Source organism: Prionailurus bengalensis, chromosome E1 (assembly GCF_016509475.1).
Source record: "Prionailurus bengalensis isolate Pbe53 chromosome E1, Fcat_Pben_1.1_paternal_pri, whole genome shotgun sequence".
Classification (NCBI taxonomy): domain Eukaryota; kingdom Metazoa; phylum Chordata; class Mammalia; order Carnivora; family Felidae; genus Prionailurus; species Prionailurus bengalensis.
The window spans coordinates 12,587,890-12,605,818 of NC_057347.1; the positions used below are offsets into that span (position 1 = coordinate 12,587,890).

Here is a 17,929-nt window from a genome sequence, read left to right on the forward strand (position 1 = left end):
GGAGGGAGAAGGAGGAAAAGTTTCCTGAGAGCTTTTGGTCCTCTGGGAGGCTGGTCTCCGAGGAGGAGGAGAAAACCAGGACACGGTGTACCAGTTAGGGGCAGAGTGGGGCATGGGGCTGGACTCTCTTGGGGTGGCCCTTCTCTCCACTGCAGCCCGTAGCAGCTGTCAAGGCAAGGGGGCAGGGGCTCTTGTTCTGGGGACAGATCAGGCCCTGAGTCCTGGTGCTACCTTCAACAGCCTTGTGACAGACAATGGGCCTCCCTGTGCCTCGACTCCTTTACTTGTAAAATAGGGCCAGTGAGTGTATTTACCCTGTTGCAGTGACAGCAAAATAATTCCAGCCAGGTCTTTAGCACAGAGCCTCACACGTCTTGAGTGCTCACTCAGTGTCAGCTGTTTCACCCAGCCAGGAGCCGTATCAACTGTTGAGGTATATTTTACACGCATTTAATCCTCACTGCGGCTCCATGAGGCAGGAATGGTTACTCTCCCCACTTGATGACAGGGATAGTGAGGCACGGAGAGATGAAATGACTTGCCTCCACAGCTGGTCAATAGAGTTGGCGGAATCCAAACCCTGGACAGCCTGAGGTCGGTGAGTTCTCTGGGTGGGTTGGGCCAGGTGGTACCTACCAGCTGCCAGCGGCCTGGAGCCTGGGGCTGGGAGCCTGGGGCTGGTGGGGCCTGCAGACCGCTCTGTCTCAGCCGCCAGCAATCTGGGCGGTGGCCAGAGAGCCATCCTCCTTGGTTAGAATCCTGCAGCCAGTCTCCCTGCTGTGCAGACACATAATTATATTTCACATTAAAGGGGAAGCTGGAAGCCAAGGGGGCCAGGAAGCCCTTTGAGGCTTGTGCTCCGGGCACAGACCTGCCTCCTTGGCCCAATTCTGTGGCCCCAAGGCTGAACAAGGGGTCAGACTGGTGATAAAATGGGGTCTTCCTGGGCCAAGGCCCAGTCGGGCAGGTCTGTCTGCCAGGATGAAAGGCCTGGGCCCGGCGGGAGGCTGAGAGATCTGAGGCCCAGACAATAGGCCCCAGGAGGCTGGGAGGGTAGGGCGAGTGGGGACAGGCTGGGAAGAGAGCCTGAGCCTTGCTGGGGTGGCAAGAGAAGAGGGTCACATGGGGGTCAAGTCAGCAGAGAGAGAGAGAGAGAGAGAGAGAGAGAGAGTAGGGGGGAGGAGCACGGAGGAGAAAGAAGGAGATGGGAGAAGCCAAACAGAGCACAAGATGGGGAGGAGAGAGATGCTATTAAAGAGGGGGAAATGATGTATGTATATGAGTGTGCATAGAGTGTATGCCTGGTGTGCAAAAAGAAAGGATTCCATGGGAATGATGTACAAGCTAGGATCTGTGTGCACATATGCACACGTGCAGATACCCCCCCCCCCCACATGCACACGTGTGAGTGTGTATGCACCTGTGCACTTGGAACCATCATGCATGTCAGGACATGCATTTTGCATGCTTGTATGCTGGCACCTGAGCTGTGTACCAGGCTGTGTGGACGCGTGTGTGCAAGATTCCCTTGCCTGTCTGTGCGCTGGCCATGCACCTGTGTGTGCGCGTGTCCCTGGAGGACATGCCTCTGTATGTGTGTGTGTCTGTGTGTGCGCGCGCGCGCCCCATTGCGCAAGTGGCTGGCGGTGTGTGTGTGGGGGGCGGCCCGGGGCTGGGGGCGCTCTGGGCCAGGCTAGGGCCCGGGTGGGCGGGGGCAGCGGCGGCGCGGCGCGGGGCGGGCGTGCTCTCGGCGGAGAGTTAGAGGAGTTGCCGAGCCCGGTTCTGGTGGCAGCGGGGCGCGGAGCTGGGTGCGCGCCGAGCTTCTGCCTCCCGCCGCCTCCTCGCCCTCCATTCCGCTCTCCCCGCCTTCCCCGGGCCTTGCCGCTGCCATCGCCTCCCTGGGAACGGTAGCCGGGGGCGAGGGGCTGGCGCGGCCGGAGCGGGCGGGGAGGCGCGGGGCGCCGGGGCGTAGAGGCGAGCGCGCCTGGCCCTGCCCGGGATCAGATAACAGCCGGCGGGGGAGGGGGTGGGCCGGCCGCGCTCCCAGCCGGACGGAGGGACGGACGCCAGCCGCGCCGGCCAGAGCGAGCGCCCCGCGGCCGGGGGCGCCGTCCAGGCGCGCGCCCCCGACCCGTGGCTGAACCGGGGAGATCGGCGCCCCACACTGACGCGCCCCTTGGCATGGAGCGCCCCCGGGGGCTGCCCTGAGGCGGCGGCGGCGATGCAGCCAGCGCGGCGGCTGCCGGGGCCAGGAACGGCCGCCCGGAGCTCGGAGGACGCGGAGCGCGCCGCGCCCGGGGCACTGACCGAGGTAAGTGCGCGGCCGCCCGGCGCCCGGCCCCCCGGGGGCCCGACTCCGGCACCCCGAAGGCCCCCTCCCCGGCCCCCGGAGCGAGCACGAGGTGGTGCTGCAACAGGGAAGGTGGGGCGGGAGGTTTTTTTCTTCCTCTCGTTTCTGTTTTTTTTCCTCCCTTGGTGAGCCATCGGAGGAAATGCTGACTGCGAGCTTTTCTTCCCCTGCCATGTCTCCGGCTACTGCCACCAGGGAACTTTGCTCCTTGCTAACCTTCGTCCTGGGGGCGCTCCGGGAAACTTTGAGGCGCCCTCGCCCCCCCTCTGGCCAACTCGCACATGGGGGCTCGGGAGGGAGCGTGGGGAGGCACTTTCGCGCGCGGCATCAATCCTATGCGTGACCTTCCCGGAGACCCCGGGATTAAAGTGGGGGTGCAGAGGGGGCGCAGTCTACCAGCGGCCCGAAAATGCCTCCAGGCCCTAGATCTGCGGGTCCTCGGAGTCCTTTCTCTCTCCCACCTCCCGTGCTCTAATGGAGTAAAAATATTCTGGAAATGGTGTTTTCCGCTAGCCAGCCGCCAACTCCAGCCGCACCTTTTTGCTTTTAGAAGTCGGCCTTGATCGCAGAGGCGATGACCCCTCAGCTGAGAAGCCCCCAGGGTTTCATGACAGGAGTGGCTCCTAGGTGCTCACCTCTGCTCCCGATGCCCTATGGGGAAGCGGCGTGGGGAACCAGGGGGCTCACTGGAGTGGCACCTGGGGTGGGGAGCTCCTGTGTGTGTGGGGGGGTGCTTCACATGGGAGTTGAGGCCCCAGCGCATGTCTCTGCTGCCGGTCCTGATTGAGTGTGCACTGGTCATGTGAATATTTTAAAACCTGTGTTTAGAATGGGAGGTCACAGGAAAGTGTTTCTTTAGAGATGGTCTTCTGTTTTGGGAGGTTCTCCTGGCCCCTCACCCTGCTGCCCATTTCGTAGGGGGCGTACCCATCTGGGAGTGCTGCACTGCCTGTGATCCGTTCTACTTTATTCTTTGCTCCCTGTGCCCAGGTTGGAGCCCTGGGGTAAAGTGCTGGGGACCTCCTGCCCCTGCCCCCATACCCACCTCCCGGAACCCAGGTTCACAGGCTCTGTCTTCCAGGAGCACGGAGGTGCCCATATGCCGCTGAAATCAGTAGCCACCTCTGGAAGGTAGAACCTACAAGGCGTTAGCCTCCGGCCTTATCCCTGACCCCCTCCCTTAGGTGCCGAGTAAGGCCAGTCCCGCTGCCTCGCTGTGACCCCAGGCTCACTTTCCGCTAGGTTGTTCCTTTGTGGCCCCTCACGGGGGACTTCCTGCCTAGGCCGCTGCCATATGGCCGGAGGGTTAGGGAGGAGGTCCCAGTCTTGGGCCCACTGGAGGCTTATGGTCTTTTTTTTTGTGAAGTTCCCGCTCCTCTGTTCTCAGAAAATCACCCCACTCCTCGTGCTCAGAGCCCAAAGACAATCTTCAGTAAAGTCTGCCATCAGCTTTCTGGGGGTCCCTTCTCTCCGGCCAGGGGACTGGAGGTTGGCAGCTCTAAGAAGGAGACGTTGGACGGGATCCCTTCAGGTGGGGTCAAGACTCCTTAGGGGCAATAGGGTGCAAGGAGGAGGGACTTGCTTGAGCATTCCCGGGGACAAGAATGGGCGCTCCAGTGTGCCAGATGACAGGGTCCCCTCTTCTCCACTGGTGCGCTGCTGAATGCATATAGGTAGGGGGTGCTCTGTAAATGCTGGGTGTTGGTGCAGCTCTGGGTTTATTGGCCCGCCCCTGGACCTCTGTCCCCATCATGGCCACCTGCCCCGTTAGGCCCCCGTAGGGCTTCCAGGCTGCTCAGGAAGGGATGTGGTGGAGGCTGCTGCCCGATCCAGGGATGTTCAGTGAGCTGTGCTGTGCTGCGAGAAAGATATGCCCAGAGAGGGGCAAGGTCTTGCCCAAAGCCACACAGCGAGTCAGGGGTTTGAGCAGAATCATCTAGCTCTTCCCAGGCCAGGGGGCTGCCCCTGTCAAGCTTCTTGTCCCAGGGCCACAGTGTCCCTCCCCTCAAGTCTTCCTGAAGCAGAACGAGGTAACATTGGTGGCCCTGCAGCAGTGAAATAATAGTGACAACAATTAAGATAGTAATAACAGTAACAATGACAGCAGTTCCCTGCAGTTATGCGGTACTGGGACGGGTTCTGCTTGTGAACAGTTCCCTCTGGTGCCCTGGGCCACAGTTGGCAGCACCGGGCATGGCACCCGGCGGCCTTGGCACACGTCTGGGGCAGAAGCAACTGCGTCGTCACTCCCGGCAACCCCTGCGGCCCTCGCCCAGCCCCAGGCTGAAGGCTGCTGGTGCTCCCTCAGAGCCCACCCGATGGCCACTCTTGGTCTCGCTGCCTCTTGGCTCTGGGCTGGGCCATCCTTCCGACAGGTGCACCTGGTGTGCGGTGCTGGGCCCCCGCCAGGGCTTTGCTGTGAGTGACACATGGGCACACCTGCCCCTCCCCTGGGGCCTGCAGCTGGAGCCCTGCCATAGGCTGGCACAGAGAAGAGGCTGAGAGGGAGGCAGCTCGTGGGCAGCGGGAGGGTGGAGGCTGGGCCGGCCACTCCAAGGTGTGGTGGGTGTGGGCTCGGGCCCACAGGCTGGCTGTACCAGGGGAATTGGCTGCGTGATAGGAAGACAGCAAAGGCCGAAGATAAAAGAAAGAAAGCCGGCTTGAAACTGGGCCGCAGGCGGGGCAGGGAGGTTGGAGGCTTCAGAGGAGCCTTGGGGGTGGGGTGGGGGCGGGGCTGGACTGAGGCAGGCGGATTTTCCAGAGGAGCCGGGCCGCAGGCGGGACTGGAGCCCTCGCCGGGCACTGGCCGAGGGCCCAGCACTCTGCCACCTGATTTAATTTCCTAATGGTCTGCCAGTACCTAGGGTGGCATTAGCTCCATTGTACAGACAGGAGATCTGAGGCTCAAGGAGGCACCGGGAGGGACTGGAACCTGTGTCCCTCTGGTCCAGAGCCCTGGCGCTCGACCGGGGACGGAGTTGCACCCTCCTCTATTCCCCAGACGCCCTGCCCGGCTGCGTTTGTGTGCCAGGCTGGCTGCAGGGTGCCTGCTCGCCATCCCAGTGCCCAGGTGGCGGTATCCCTGGGACCTAGGGAAGGCCTGGCGTGCCCTGTAAATGTTTGGTGGGTCTGTGTCTAGGCTGCTTTCTCTGGCCGCAGAGGCCTCGCTGTGATGATGGGAGCTGTGGCGGGCCGTGAGCTCTAGTGGTGGAGACCCTGGCACCCTCAGCCGTGGTCCTGGTGTAGTGCACGGCACACAGGAGATGCTTAATAAACTGGTGGTGAATGAATGGAGACCCAGCCCCTTCCCTCGAGAATCTCACTGTTTGGGAGGAGGCTTCAGGGCACACAGCCAAGGTGAGCGGGGCTGAGTCACTTCTCCTCGTGGTCTTCAGTTTATCATCTGTGAGGTGGGATCAAAGTCGCAGCTGGGGGGACCCCTGAGAACACCTGGGAGGGGGGGGAGTAGAAACGTGAGCTTCCGTGTGTGCTTCTGGGCAGGGGGGATCTGAGCAGAAGTGGGGGTGTGGAAAGGGAGCTGCACGAAGGAGGGGAACGTGGCACCAGAGCCTTGAGAATCTGTCATTCCAGTGCAGCCTGTCCTTGGACATGTGGGGAAACTGAGGCCCAGAGAGGCTAAGTGGTTTGCTGCAGCGGGAGAGGGCCTCAGACACAGGCCTCCTGCTCCTGCTGTGTGTCTTGTACCCCCTCCCCTTCTCTACCCCTTCTCTCCACCCACCCCCCCTGACGTTCCATAGCGCAAGTCTTCCTGCCCAGCTGCTGAAGTGGCAGCTGCAGAGGCAGCGTGGGGCTGAGGGGACCTTGGGGACCCCTGGTCCAGCCCCCTAATTGGCCTTCGGCCCTGTAACATCAGACAGAGTTCCATTTGCACGGCCAGATAGGAGCGGGGGCCCCTTTCTCAGTGATCCCGGGGAGCAGGTCTACCCCGGCTGTACATTGGTGCTGCCCCAGAGTCAGTGGGAGCAGCCTCCTGGATCCTGCCAGGGACCCGTCCCCCTTCAACCAGCCTGGACTGAGCACTCCCACCACTTGGGCAACTGAAGCCTCCCCCTCCTTCCATCATCTGTGGTCTGGGTCTCTTTGGGGGACTCAGGATTGGGGAAGGGCCAGGGAACAAAGATAAAGCCTTCAGAGTGACCGTGCTTGCTTGAGCACCTACTGTGTACTTGACACACTCTGGGTGCTGTCGTCTTGGTCTTGGGCTCAGGATCCTCCCGTGTCCCCCCCCCCCCCCCGCCTCTTTTGCCCTCAACTCAGAATAAAAGCCACACTCCTCACTGTGGTCCACAGGGCCCTGCACAGTCTGGTCTTCAGTACTGCCCTCTCTGCCCCCCACTGTCTCCCTCTCCTCAGGCCGCCCTGCCTTTCTCCTTGCTGTGCCTCCAACACCTGAGGCCTGCTCCTGCCCCAGGCCATTTGCACTTGCTGCTCCCTCTGCTTGAAACACTCTTCCCCAGATCCCCACAAAGCCTCCTCCTTCACCACCTTCAGGTCTTGTCCAAAGGCCACCTCCTCCATGACGCCTCTCCTGGATGACACCATGGGCTCCCTTTGCCCACATTCCCTCTCTTGCTTTTTTCGACGCGTCAAATTTAATGCCATCCACCATGTTATGTTTTATTTGCTTATCTTGTTTATTGTCTGTCTCCCCCACTGGGATATAAGTGCCTTAAGTGCAGAGGTTTGGGTCTTATTTGTTCCCAGCTACGTCCCCAGCACCTACGGCACTACCCCGTGTGTAGTAGATGCTCGATAAACATGTGGGGAATGAATGGGTTGGTTCCTCCATGTGCGGTGCTTGATAGATAGTGAGTGTGCTCAGTAGCAGTGGTAGCCACAATTATCATCCCATTCTGCAGATCAGAAAACCGAGCTTCGGAGAAGTGACATCACTGTCCCCAAACTGAGGAGCTTGTCGGGGGCAGAGCCAGCTTTCAGACCTCTCCTCTGACCCCTTGGCCTGCCATCTGTCTGTGAGGGGGAGAGAAGTGGCATTTATTTCAGGCCCCAACTCTGCGTTGAGCTCTTTCTGTCTGTGACCTTATCTGCTTCAAGCTCTGAACCTTGCCGTGTTCCTGGCCTTTGGCTTGCTTGCAGCTTAAGGTGTCCCCCATCCCCACCCTGTGAGGGGCAGAAACCACATTCCCATTGCAGATCTAAGCAAACTGAGGTGCAGAGGGTCAGGGCCGCTCGGTCCTCAGCGCTTCTCTTCATGTTTATAAATCTTTGGGCCTTCAGTAGAATGTGTGGAGGCCGGCTGCAGGGGTTGGGGGTGGCAGAGGGGACAGTGTCTCCATTTCTTGCCCAATTAAGCACTTTCACATGCCCATCGGCCTTTTGTTTTGTGTCGGTGTGTTTTACCTCCTCTGCACAGTCTCTGTTTTTGAGCACCACACCCAGGTTGAAACATTTTATGTTTCAAGATTGGCCATTACCAACTTTAGCAGCTTTCCAGCTGTAAAAAGAACCTATAAGCCTTCTAGCTGGCAAAGCACAGCCCCTTGGCTCCCCCAGATCACCCCATCGCCTCTGCCAACCTAAGGCTTACACTCATTCTGTGGATGTGCAGACAGGTTCCCGAGGGGCTGGGCCTCGGCCAGGGCTGCTCAGCAACCCCAGGTGCCCAGCGGCCGTTTAGCCAGATGTGCCCCAGGGCAGGGCACTGTCTCCTGAGGCCCACCCTCCGGGCAGAAAAGGGATCAGGTCATAATGAAAACCAGAGCTATCTCCAGATTGCCTGTGACTGTCATCAGCCTCTGACCTGTGAGTGGGTGTCCTGGGGGAAGGGTGAATATGACATCCCAAGGTGGGAGTGGGCCAGCTGAGGCCAGAGAGGGACAGCCCCAGCCAGAGGTGGTGAAATGTCTCAGAAGCAAAGTGGGGGGTCGTGGTCGAGACTCTCTGCCCCCTAGAGCCTCCTTGCAGCTGTTCTGAGACTTACTTAGGAGAGCTGGGGTGGGGAGGAGGGAGCGTGTGGAGATAGGGAGGTCCTGAGCTCTGTGTGTGTGTGTGTGTGTGTGTGTGTGTGCGTGTGTGTGTGTGTGTGTGTGTGTGATGGAGACTCTGAGAGGCTGAGGGCAAGAGAGGTCAGGGAGGGGCTGTGCGGCCCCCACCTCCTGCCCACCTCCCTCTCCTTCCAGCTGCAGCCTGAGCCCCCTGAGCTGGCGGCTGCAGCCCTGCAATTCTCCAGCACTTAAAGCAAAAATAAATCACTGCCAGCAGCTGGCGTTCTGGGTGGTAGCAGCCGCCTGCCTCCTGCCCCCGACCCTATGCCTCTGGGCTCTTGGTTCCGGGCCAAGGCCAGGCCAGGCTTCCACTCGGGCCTGTGGGGGCCTGAGGAGGACTGGGGATGGCCGGGGGGAGCTGGCCCCATCTCTTCACGCCCCATTCCTTCACGGGACTAGAGCTTGGTAAGGCCCAAAGAGTGTGAGGCCTGTCTGGGTCACGTGGAGGGCAGGTGGATGCAGGGCGTGGGGATCTGGGGGCAGGTAGGGAGCTCAAAAGTGGGGTTTCCTAGCGGCCTTGACTGTGGCCTCGTGGAAGCAGGGTGTGACAGGACCTGGGAATCCCGGTGCCACCCCATCCTCAGGACCAGCCCCTGGCATCTCTTTTCTCCCAGGCCCCTCCCTTCCCTTCTCGGAGAGGTCTCACCGGTCAAGTATTAGTGTGCAGGCTCTGGGGATGTCAGGATTTCGGCGCCATTCATGCTTTCCACGATTAGCTCTTGAGCGAGGACGGTGAGCTGTGCCCTGTGCCTTGGGATCGAGGCTGATGTCTTGGTGGGTGGAAGAGGATAAAAGAAACAAGCGAACAAACACATAAGGAAGCATAGACTTTGTCATGCCTTTTTTCTTTTTTCATGAATCATTATCGTTTTTAATTATAAGAGTGTTACATGCTCATGGTAAAGTATTAAACAAGTGTAGGGATAGAAAGTGAATCTCTCCTTCTCAGACTCTGTCTTCCGCCTCACCCCAGCCCAAAGCTTTATGTTCTTGAGGTGACCATTATTAGAGAACTTTCTGGATTGTCTGAGTGCTTACGCAAACATGTGAATGTAGTTATATAAACATGCCAACATCTATAGTTCCTTTTCCCCTTTCTTCCTTTCTTGCTTTCTGTTTTTTTTTTTCCCCGTGGGATCATTCCATACGCACTGTCCCTGCTGGTGCCCCAGGGCTCCAGACCCAGGGACTTCATCCTTTCTCCTTTGATGGGCATTGGCTTGAGGGCTGAGTCACAGAGTCCAGATCATAGAGTCTTAGCTGTGGAGTCTTTGAATATCCAGAGCTACCCAAGCGTACGGGTCATGGATTCTTTGAGTTGGGAAGTTGTAACCTCTTTGAGACCGAGATTACAGAGTTGCAGAATTGGCGCATCTTAGCCGTGGGAGAGGTGCCGAATCCTGGACGGGGTACCTCCTTCCTCAGACCTCTCTGGGAGCATGCTCCATCCCCAGAGATTCTGGTTCGGAGGGTCTGGGGTAGAGCCTGGGAACCTGCACTTTTCAATCTTCCGAACCTCGGAGCCCCCAGCCCAGCCCCCTTCGGTCCCCATGCCACTGCGAAGCTCCCTGCCCCGGGGCAGATCCCACCCCCTCTGTGACCCGCAGCTCATGCACCACGGGTGAGGTGCTCGCTGCCATCGTTTACTTCTTCATGGTCTTCAGAGCTGCGGTGGGGGGAAGGGCCTCTGGGGAACCGTTCACCCCTGATTCATCTCTGAGCTTCTCCATCTCAGGTGTCTACCACCTGCTTTGTGAGCCCATCATTCCCATAACCTGGTTTGAGCCTGAATCTGAAAGACACTGCCCGCCTCGGCCCACTGAGGGCCCCTGGTGGAGAGGATCTGCTAGCCTAAGTCCGAGAGGGGTGTGAGTCACCCCCACTGCTCCTGGACCCCCAGTCTCAGTTTCCCCATTTACAAAATGGGTGTGGACACCAGGCCCACATCTGGGCACCCACTTCTTCATCCCTCTTGGCTTTGGCTCTGCGGTCAAGGCAGGGCAGAGCAGGGCAGGGCAGGGCAGTTTCCTCTCTCTCTCTGCTCCCCCGCCCTCTGCCATTCGGGCCGGAGGCTCAACCGTGCCCATATTCTTGGCCTGCTGAGCTTCAAGCTGTCGGCAGCACCTGCCTGGCTGGGGCGGCCAGGCCCCCTCCTGGGCCCTGGGGAGCCTTCAGGACCACTGGAAGGGGTGCGCCCAGCAGACCCTGGGGCAGCTACAGAATGGTCCAGCCCCTCCCTGGGGGCTGCATAATGAGGAGCCCCTGGCTGCCTTCCTCTCCTCTGTGGACCCTGCCAGCCTTAGCCTCACAGGCACCCCTGGGGCCTGGCCCTCATCCTGCAGCAGATGCCCTAGTTCTGAAGCTCCAGGGCCAGGTGACCAGGCTTTGGGCCCTGTCCCGACCCAGCTACCTTCCTGGTGGTCGCAGGACCAGCCGTGGTTGGGCAGGCTCCAGGGGTCCTCTGGAGCAACGATCCGAGCCAGTGGTATCAGTTTCTTCATCTGTGAGATGGGAACACTAGGGAAAATGGGTTGAATGAAGACATACACTTGAAATTGTGTCCGGGTGGTGGAAGGAGCACGGAGGCAGCAGTCCAGGGGGGACAGTCAGCCAGGTCCCAGAAAGGAAAACAGACGCAGGGACAGTGGGGAGCCAACTGCACCCTGTATTAGTTTCCCGTGGCTGCCGTAACAAATTACCACAAACAGAGTGGCTTAGAATGACACAGATTTATTATATCCCAATTCTGGGGGCCAGAAGTCTGAAATCAAGAGGTCGGCAGACTTGCTTCCTGCTGAAGCTCTGAGGGAGAATCACTCCATGCCTCTCTCCCAGCTTCTGTAGCCGACACCAAAACTTGGTGTTCCCTGCCGTATAGACACATCCCTCCAATCTCTGCCCGTTTCTTCACCCAGCCTTCTTCTGTGTCTTGTCGTGTCCTGTCTGGTCTTCTCTTTTCTTCTCTTCTAAAGACACTTGTCATTGGATGGAGGGCCCATCCTAATCTAGAATGATCTCATCTCCAGATCCTTGGGTTAATTTTATTTGCAAATACCTTTTATCTAAATAATGTCACTTTCACAGGTTCTGGGTGGACATATCTTTTGCGGGGGGGAGGGGGGGCTTTCATTCAACCCACTACACATGGTCAACCTGGATACGCTGTCCTTTCTTTTTTAAGAAACATATTCTATTTTAGCGATGTATTTTGGAGACATACAGCATTGGGGTTACATGCCTGATCTTTGCTACTGTGCCAGCTGTGTGTCCTTGGACAAATTATTCAGCTGTTCTGTGTCTCAGTTTGCTCATTGGCAAAATGGGGCTATTAGGGTCCTTCGTCCATTAGGCTGTTGGGAGCAGTCAGATGAAACACATAGCCCTGGGATGGGGTGTGTGTGACACCTTTTGTTAGTATACCAACCAGTGAAATGGTTTTAAAATCTAGCTGGCGTTTCCCATGCGAGGCTGAGTTTCCATTTAGTCAGCCCGCCTCATTCTGATACGCTTCTGTGTCTCCGCCCACCCCTGGGCTGTTCCTGCCCGGACTTAGGTCCCCATGCCTGGGTTCCCCAAGCCAAACGTTCCAGAAATGGCCCTGTGGGGTCAGAGGGCCTGTGCCTCTGTGACGTCGAGAGCTGTCACTGCCGTGCCCTCCTCCGGGTCATCCCGGCGTCCTCACCTCTCGGCGGAGCCGAGCGAGCCTGCGCCCTCGCACCCACGGCCGCCAGTGTCGCTGGCCACCCAGCCCCTGCCAGTCCTGGCTGTGACGGTGGCCCTTGCACTTCTGTTGCTTCATCTGCCCGTCTCTTGTTCTGGAGTCAGGTGGGGCAGCTCTTTACATCCAGACACCTTCCCATAGCTTTTCTGGCCGCAGCCAGCTCCTGCAAGGACCTTGTTTTCCTGACCTTCATCCTTCCCCCAGGCTCAGGTCACTGGGAGTCAGGTGGCATGCCCCTGCCCTTTCTCATCGCAGTGGGTCTTCGTGACTAACGCCAGGGACAGGAAGCGGCTGCCTCGTCTTGCGGATGCCCAAACGGAGTCTCAGAGAGGCCGTGCGCAGCCCATCGTGTCTCTGAACAGCCCAGTCTGTGCCCGGAGCCCGAGGGGTGGGCTCCTCAGGGGTCTGGGTTTCCCTGAGAGCTCGAAGTTGCCAGAGGGAGGGGGCTGGGTTTTATTCCCGCCGTCGCCCCCGCTTCGGGCCACCACGGATGAGCCGCTGCGATGCCCTGGCCTGATGCCACGTGGCCAGGAGAGCCTGGGTGTCCTCAGCCCCTCCCTTGGCTTCCGGTGGCCATCAGGACGTTTTGGGGGCTTTAGCAAAATGCATGCCCTGGTGGTGAAATCAGCAGCCCGTGGTGGTACTGGGTGCCTTTATTTCTCAGGAAGTGACGTGACGTTTCGCTGAGACTTGGCACCCAAAAATAATAATGAAAATGACTGTTTACCCAGTGTCTTCTGGTGCCAGGTGCTGTGCTCAGTGCTTTCCCGAACATTATCTCATTTAATTCTCAAAACGTCCTGGCCAGGCGGGGCGTACGGCTTGAGAGAGGAGCCACTGAGGGACACAGGTGGCCAAAACAGCATGTGAACCCAGATTGACAGGCCCTATGAGCGGGCCTCAGTTTCTCTCCAAAGGCATGAAAGCCACAGGCCCTGCCGTGTTCTCCCCCGAGGGGGCAGAGATGTCCTGGCCAAGGATCCGGGAAATGCGATGTTGGGCAGGAGCCAGGTCGGCCTGGATTCCAATGGGGCTGTCGCCCTCTGCTAGCTGTGTGTCTTGAGGCAAGCAACTTCACCTCTCTGAGCCTCACTCCCTTATTCTGAGAAATGGGGCTAAGTCTACACCCCGTTTAAACTGCGATCGTGTGTGCCAAGTGTTAGCGCTATTACAGAGCTCTAGACGATGGAGGGCTCCCAGAGTTCTGTCCATTTTGCAGGGGGAGAAATTGAAGCCCCGAGAGGGAGGGACCGGCAGAGCTGATGCCCACATTGAATGACCTGCTGTCCTCTGTCCCCTGAGACCTCGGCCACCGAACACGGCGTCCGTCCAATCTCTCTCATTCTTACCCCCACTAAGGACTAGAGCAGAAAGGTCATCGCTTGAGCACCTACTGTGTGTTGGGAGGCTCATGCAGGGGAAAGATTTAGGTCGAGGTCTTGCTAAAGCTCTCAGGGTCGGGGTTCCTCCCCTTCATCCATTTCTCACGTCTGTTTATTGGTCCCACGTCCCTGGAGCCCCAACCCCACCCACAGCTGAGTTCTGTGGGTCTGTGGATATGGGGTGGGGGCACAGCGCGCTGCCTATAGACCTGGCCACGAATGTTATTTGATGCCCTGGGACGTGATGGCAGCCGCTCTGGTGCCTGGGCAGACAGAGGAGACGTTGATCACTTCTTCCTTCACTCACTGATTCCTTTAATTATGGACTTAAATTAACCCATGGCCTGAGGAGAAGTTTCTGCAGAGGACGGGGGGATGGCAGAGCAGAGAAGGCACCCTAAGGAGGTGTCTCTACACCAGTGCCTCCCAGGGTGAGTTTCCAGCCAGTGGAGACCTTAGAGAGTCCTTCAGAGCCATCCCTGGGGCCCTGGGCAGGGCCTGGGGCAGAGAGGTTTCTTGCCACCTGCCTCTTGGGCACACCCTGACCCTCCTAGACACCAGGGAGAAAGACGTAAGGGATGCGAACCCCTGAGTCTGTTGCCTGGGGTGGCCAGTTAGCCCCACCTCACTCCAGGTGCTGCTTCTCGGCTTACACTGCTGATCCCAGGTCTGTCCCCTTCCTGCCTGTTCCGGAACCTTTTCCCTCAGTTCTGGGGCCCTGCCCTTCACTTCAAGGTCCTGGACCCTTAGCTGACAGTGTGGCCTCCTCTTTCACTGAGAAAATCAAAGAAGAGAACTTCTCCTTGCTCCCACCACAGCCACTCATGTCCTGGCACCTGTGCCCCTCAGCGTGCCTTCTTCTCTTTCCTGCGGATGGAATGATCTCCTGCCTTGCCCACTGGGCCCCCATCCCTCGCACCTACCCAAGATCATCACTGTGGTGAGTCTCCCTCTCTCTGCTAGACACTTCTCTACACTCTGCACCTGTTTCTTCCAAAGGTGGGCATTAAGGGTTCACCGTAGGCCAGCACTTTCTGCAAGTACCAGGACTCTCCAGGGAACAAAACAAAGCCCTGACAACACCCATTCATTGTCAAAACTCCCAGCAAACTAGGACTAGAGGGGAACTTTCCTGCCTTGATAAAGACTATCTACAAAAAACCCTATAGCTAACATCATATTTAATGACGGGAGACTTTAAGCTTTCCCACTTAGATCAGATACAAGGCAAGGATGTCCCCTCTCACCACTCCTTCTTAGCATTATACTGGAAGTCCTTGCTAATGCAATTAGGCGAGAAAAGGAAATAAAAGATATATAAACTGGGAAGAAAGATAAAAGTGTCTTTGTTCACAGATGACATGATTGTCTATGTAGGAACGTCTGAAAGAATTGACAAAAAACAAATAAGCCCTGGAGCAAATAAGCAATTTAGCAATGTCGCAGGATACAAGGTTAATATACAAAAGTCAATTGCTTTCTTATATACCAGCAACGAACAAGTGGAATTTGAGATTAAAAACAATACCGTTGATATTAGCACTCCCTGGAATGACGTGCTTAGGTTCAAGTCTAACAAGATATATGCAAGATCTTTAAGAGGGAAACTCCAACACTCTGATGAAGGAAATCAAAGAAGAACTAAATAAATGGAGAGATATTCCATGTTTATGGATAGGAAGACTCAATATTGTCGAGATGTTAGTTCTTCCCTGTCTGACCTATAGACTCAATGGAATCCCAATCAAAATACGAGTTAATTTTGGGGCGCCTGGGTGGCTCGGTCGGTTGAGCGTCTGACTTCGGCTCATGTCTCATGGTCCGAGGGTTCGAGCCCCACGTCGGGCTCTGTGCTGACAGCTCAGAGCCTGGAGCCTGTTTCAGATTCTGTGTCTCCCTCTCTCTGTGACCGTCCCCGTTCGTGCTCTGTCTCTCTCTGTCTCAAAAATAAATAAACGTTAAAAAAAATTAAAAAAAAATATGAGTTAATTTATGAATATCAACAAACTGATTAAAGTCATATGGAGAGGCAAAAGACTCAGATGAGCCCAACATATTATTGAAGAAGAACAAAGTCAGAGGACTGACACCACGTGACTTCAAGACTTGCTATAAAGCTACAGGTATCAAGACAGTGCGGTATTGACACAGGAATAGACAAATGGATCAAAGGAACAGAGTGGAGAACCCAGAAATGGACCCCTATAAGTATTGTCAACCAGCTCTGACAATGGAGCAAAGATAGTCTTTTCAACAAAAGGGGCTGGAAGAGCTGGACATTCATAAGAAAAAAAAAAAAAAACCTAGACATAGACGTTGCACCCTTCATAAAAGTTAACTCATATTGGATCATAGATCTAAATGTAAAATGCAGAAGTATTAAACTCCTGGCAGAAAACATAGAGGAAAACCTAGATGGCCTTGGATCTGGTGATGCCTTTTTAGCCACACCAAAGACACGATCCGTGAATGAAATGATTGACAAGCCGGACTTCATTAAAATTAAGAACTTCTGCTCTGGGAAAGGCAGTATTAAGACAATTAGAAGACAAGCCATGGACTTGGGGAAAATATTTGCAAAAGACACATTTGATAAAAGGCTGTTATCCAAAATATACAAAGAAGTCTTACAACTCAACAATAGGAAGCAAGCAACCTAATTGGAAAATGGGTCAAAGACCTGAATGGACGTGTCAGCAAAGAAGATACACGTATGGCAGGCAACATAGGAAAAGACACTCCACGTTATATGTCATCGGGGAAATGCAAATTAAAACAATGAGATGCCACTGGACACCTATTAGAATGGCCCGAATCCAGGATACTGTTGACACCAAATGTAGGCGAGGACACAGAGCAAGAGGAATTGTAATTGCTGGTGGGAATGCAAAATGGTGCAGCCTCTTTGGAAGACGTTTGGTTCTTAAAAACTGAACATCCTATTACCATATGATCCAGGAGTCATACTTCTTGGTATTTACCTAACAAAGTCGAGAACTTACATCCACACAGAAACTGCACGCAGATGTTTATAGCAGCTTTAGTCACGATTGCCCAAACTTGGAAGCAACCAAGATGTTCTTCAATAGGTGAATGGATAAATGGTGCATCCAGACAATGGAACCTTATTCAGAAAAAAAAAAAAAAAAAAAAAGGGAGAGAGAGAGAGAGATCAAGCCATGAAAAGACACGGAGGACTTTAAGTGCAGATTTACTAAGTGAAAGAAGCCAGTCTGGAAAAGCTATATGCTGTAGGATTCCAACTATGTAACATTCTGGAAAAGGCAAAACCATGGAGACAATAAAAAGGTCAGTGGTTGCCGGGCGTGGAGAAGGGGAGATGAATAGGTAGAGCACAGAGGATTTTTAGACAGTGAGACTATTCTGTATGATGCCATAATGATGGATACAAGTCATTACACATTTGTCCAAAACCATAGAAAGTACAACGCCAGAGGTTAGCCTTAAGGTAAACTGTGGACTTTGGGTGATTATGATGTGTCAGTTTAAGTTCACCAATTGTAACAAATGTACCACTTTAGTGAGTGATGTTGACAGTGGGGGAGGCTGTGCATGTGTAGACTCAGCGGGTATATGAGAAATCTCTGTACCTTCCCCTCAATTTTGGTGTAAACCTAGAACACCTCTACAAAATAGTCTTGGAAAACGAGTAGTCTTGGATGCCAACCCCCTGCCCTCACATGTCAAGGGGCAACTGAGCATAGATTTCTGAATAAGTGACCGTAGAATACACGGGAGGGAAGGGGACATCTGATCGGAGACCTTCATGGAGTCAGGGAGGAGCCAGGAGCATATCGGAGGGAAGCGGGCCCGGGGAGAGGCCAAAGGTAGGTGGTGTTCCCCCATCGGGGTCAGGGACTGGTGTGGAGAACAGAACATCATGGCTGGAGCAGCGTGAGTAAGGAGGGGGCCTCGCAGGTGGCCGGGAGGCCATGCAGTGCTCTGCTATTGTTTCCTTCTTTCTTGCAACAGCAAGCGTTTCTTTCCCACTCTCTGGGCTGTGACCGTGGTCCCGCTGAGTGGGTGTGAGGAGTTAGCCTTGCATCTGTCAGGCTTTAGTTGGGTTCAAATCCCTTTCATGTGACTCCGCAAAAAAAATATTTTTTGAGGCAAAATTCACATGACATAAAATTAACCATTGAGAGCGAGCCATTCGGTGGCATCTAATACATTCACAATGGTGTGCAAATGTACCTCTCATCCTGTTCCAAAACGTTTTCATCGCAAGACAAAACCCTGTACGCATTAAATAATCACTTCCCACCCTCCAACCCGCACTCTCCATGCCCCCATCCCCTGGCAGCCTCTGCTTTCCGCGTCTGTGTATTTACCGATTCTGGACATTCATATACGTGGAATCATCCAACTTGTGGCCTTTTGTGTCTGGCTGCTTTCGCTTGGCAGAGTGTTTCTGAGGCTCATCCAGACT

The 17,929-nt window shown here is 55.7% G+C and overlaps 1 protein-coding gene across 3 annotated transcripts in view; it reads left to right on the top strand.

Annotated features, from left to right (window-relative positions):
* Window positions 1-1,757: 1,757 nt before the first annotated feature.
* The window catches only part of KCNJ12 (potassium inwardly rectifying channel subfamily J member 12), a 44,991-nt gene continuing 28,819 nt past the window's right edge, over window positions 1,758-17,929 (top strand). For all 3 annotated transcript variants that reach the window (XM_043583368.1, XM_043583366.1, XM_043583367.1), the window contains exon 1: window positions 1,758-2,311. The gene's annotated coding sequence lies outside the window, so the exon portion shown is untranslated. The remainder of the gene's footprint in view (window positions 2,312-17,929) is intronic.